This window comes from Gossypium arboreum, chromosome 10, assembly GCF_025698485.1.
Source record: "Gossypium arboreum isolate Shixiya-1 chromosome 10, ASM2569848v2, whole genome shotgun sequence".
In the NCBI taxonomy this organism is placed as follows: Eukaryota; Viridiplantae; Streptophyta; class Magnoliopsida; order Malvales; family Malvaceae; genus Gossypium; species Gossypium arboreum.
The window spans coordinates 15,697,029-15,700,763 of record NC_069079.1 but is presented as its reverse complement, the minus strand read 5'-3'; the positions used below and the strand labels follow the sequence as shown (position 1 = coordinate 15,700,763).

Genomic DNA, 3,735 nt, shown 5'->3' with positions numbered 1-3,735 from the left:
GAAATAAGTCATTGGAGTAGCAAAATATTATCAATTGAATTAGTTTATTGCTAACTTTATACTAAAACATATGTAAAAATAATACTCCTACCAAATGTAGCATATATGATTTTCATTTTCAATCATCTTATCATTCTAATATTATAAAACCATTTTGTAACACCCCAAAACCAGCCCAGAAGTTTTGGCCTAATTCTGGAGGTCACATTGATCACCAAGTGATCGTAGGAAAAATTTTAAACATTACAGTATTTAAGTTGTGTAAAAACGCTCAATTATAAAATCCCGATATTACAAAATTTTCAATCCAAAGAAAACCATTTACGAAAAGCTCAATTTAGAACTGTACCACAGTTCTTATAACCATTTACATTTCAAAACCATTTACCAAAATGGCAATCGAAAAGAAGACTTTTAAACATGTTTCTTCATCGAGACTGTCTGAGGCCTCCGTGTACCGGGTCCAAGCTTCGAAGGTGTGAGTAAGTACCTGAAAGGGGACACACTATAAAGGGTGAGCTATTCGAGCTCAGTGTGAGACCAAAAGGTGACAAACAACAGACTTATAGAACATAAATCCAAGTAGCAGTTCAAAGGCATAGTGTATTTATAGAGATACACAGAAACGAAGGGTAAACTCGGAACCTACGTCCTGACTATACGCAACAATCAACACACTTGGTACTATACACAGAATCACAACAGGCAAACCCATCAATGGGTTGATACCAATGTAAATGCCCAAATTTGACCGGACCTTAATAAATAACAGTCTATTAACAAAATTACAAGCCCAAATAACAAAAGTACAAGCCCAAAATACAAAGAAAACCCTAGGTGGCCTGTTGGCCCAACAACTTAAACATATCTAATAAAAACCAAAAAAAGAAAACCCTAAGCCTTTTCGCGCCGTAGCCTTGCCACGTCGGTAGGCACGCCGTCTCACACGCCCTCTGCCCCACCTCCGTTGACTTCATAACCACCTGCAAAAAAGCAAACACAAAAGCAGCGTAAAGAACACGTAAGAGCAGTAGCAAAATAGTGTATGGCAGAAACAGAAAAAGAAAAATTAAATTTATATTGTAAAATCGGCTATAAAAGCCCAAGATGTATTTTGACAAAAACAAGGAGAAATACAAAAAAAATCAGCAAGTTTAAAAAAAAATAGATAATCTTTTTGTTTTAAATCTGTTCTTATCTATTATTTTTTTACTTTTGTGAAAAAATAAAAAATTTCTTCTTACCTGTGCCGTTCGCTATGCGAAGCCGAGGTCATTGTCTCCAATGAAAGATATTAATGCTGTCGGAGGAGAAACCGAAAGGTTTCTTAAAGATTTCCATTTATTTTTGTCATTTTTTAAATCGGGATAAAAGGGTTTTAAAAAAGGGGTTTTAAAACGATTTAAATGAAGTCAAAAGGGCATTTTTTGGGGTTTCCAACCACTATAGACTGCGGCCATAGTCGCTAGTGACCGGTGGTCGCCATGGTGGCCCATGGCAGCTCAAAGGCCGGATATGAGAAAGCTTGAGAGAAAAACTATTGGGCTTCCAAACTTTTTTTTTAAATAAAGGGGAAATGATTTTTTTTTGAATTTTTTTGAAACTTATATAGACTAAGTAAAATGACACCGTTTTGAAGTGGCTCCAAACAGCCCAAAACGACGCCTTTTTGAAGCCAAACCCGAAATTCGATTCGATCCTTTAATAGGATCCACTTTTTTTTTTCTTAATGTTCTATTTATGCTTTTGGTCTTTCTGCTTTTTAATGACATTTCAATGCAGTCCTATTTCTTTTTTTCTTTTTTTAAATTTTTACCATGAAATTTTAATTTTAGTTCATTTTCATCCCCATGGAACGATGCGTTTAGAGGGCCTGGGAATAATTTCCCAATTGGTCCCTACTCTTTTATGCGCATTTTATTTGAGTCTTTATTTATGTTTTCTAATTTAATTTATTTGTTTTAATATGATTTATGCTTGTAATTTTGTTTAAATTCCATTTTAGTCCTTATTAGTCTATTTATTTATTTACAATTTACAATCCTTAATTTCAATTAAGCCCTCTGTTTATTTAATTTCAATCTTTCTACAAGTTGTTTTTATTTATTTCTTTATTCATTTATTTGTTAATTACTTTTTTTTACATCTAAATATTAAATTGTTCATATTCTTTTATTTGTGCGATTTTTAAATTATTATCTTTATTATATATATTATTTTTATTTCTTGTTATTTTATTATTTCTTTATTTATTTTGATATTTTCATGTCATGTTTATTTATTTTCTTAAATCATGCATATTCCAATTTTTTTATTTATATGAAATTACATCATTTATTTATTATCACCATGATATGATTATTAAGGTCAGTGTTATTCTTATAATTATGTTATTACTATTATAATATTTCTTCATTTATGTATTATTTCTCGTTCTATCTATATAGTCATTTTAAATTATCTCATATCATACATTAAGGTTCAAACATTTATCCATTTGTGTATTACACTCGAATGAATTAAATACACATCGTTTTAAATATTGCATTTGTCTTTGTGAGAGGCACAAAAAAGAAATTTTTTTAAATCAAAGTAATGTTCATTATTTTGGAATTAGAAAAGTCGTGTTCTTAACTTACGGAATGCGACTTTTTTCTAAAACCGAGATAGTCGAATATTTACTTTAAAATAAAATAAAAACGGGATTTAAGTGATGATTAAATGACGTTCATTTTTGTTCTCGAGGATCTAAGGCATTGTATCCTAACTTAAGGGACATGATCCTTTCTTCTCGATTAGCCCCTTTTCGTGAAAATTAATTTAGTTAAGTAATGTATTAATAAAGGATCGTATTTTAAAATCTCTTCAAATTTTCAATTTTCGACACTAAAGACATCAATTAATCAATTAGGTACCAATTTTGGGTGTAACGAATGTGTTAATCCTTTCTCATGAGTAACTGACTCCCGAACCATTTTCTGAATTTTTGTAGACCAAAAAAATTGTTTTAATAAATCAAACCTCTTACTAAAACGATCAAATTATGAGGTAACCCGATCACACCTCCTAAAATTGATTGGTGGCGACTCCCATTTTCATTTTAAAATAAAAGTCAATTTAAAAAAAAAGGGTTTCGACAACCAAAACATTGTCATCACAAACACAATGATATGAAAATCGGAATTACGCTTGTAGACACTCAATTTTGCCCGGGCCCAGAAATAATTTCAAAAAAAAAAATAAAGTCCAAGTCCAGTACAAAATTACAAACATATAATTTGGCCCAATCGAAATGGCCCTTTACTTGAAAAGATTGAAGGTCCATCTATGAGCTTGACTCATATGGAAATATAATCTTTAAGGATATGCAATATTAGATATGATATGCAATCTTAGATATGATACAATCTTAGATATGATATGCAATCTTAGATATGATATGCAATCTTGAAGATATGATCTTGTAATCTTGGAGATTTAATTTGTAGATATCCTTTAATCTTAACCGTTGATGTAATTGATCTGTACCGTTGGATTTGGGGAGGCTCAACTATAAACAGAGGCCTCTCCTTTCATTGTAAAGCACTTGAGTTTTGGGAAGCAATAAGAATTCTTGAGAGCATTCACTCAAATTTCTCTCCCTCTTGCATTCTTATTTTCTGTGGTTTGTTCTTATTTTATTCTTTGTCTATCTTAGTTTTTCAACCTTTTTTTTATTTTAATTTCTTCATTTTT

At 30.9% G+C, this 3,735-nt stretch overlaps 1 long non-coding RNA gene across 1 annotated transcript; it reads right to left on the bottom strand.

Annotated features, from left to right (window-relative positions):
* Positions 1 to 738: 738 nt before the first annotated feature.
* LOC128281678 (uncharacterized) lies at positions 739 to 1,580 on the bottom strand. The gene is made up of 2 exons (XR_008271933.1): positions 1,245 to 1,580; positions 739 to 983 (listed from the first exon to the last, which is right to left on the bottom strand). It is a non-coding gene; the product is annotated as an uncharacterized LOC128281678 (long non-coding RNA).
* Between the last annotated feature and the right edge of the window lie 2,155 nt (positions 1,581 to 3,735).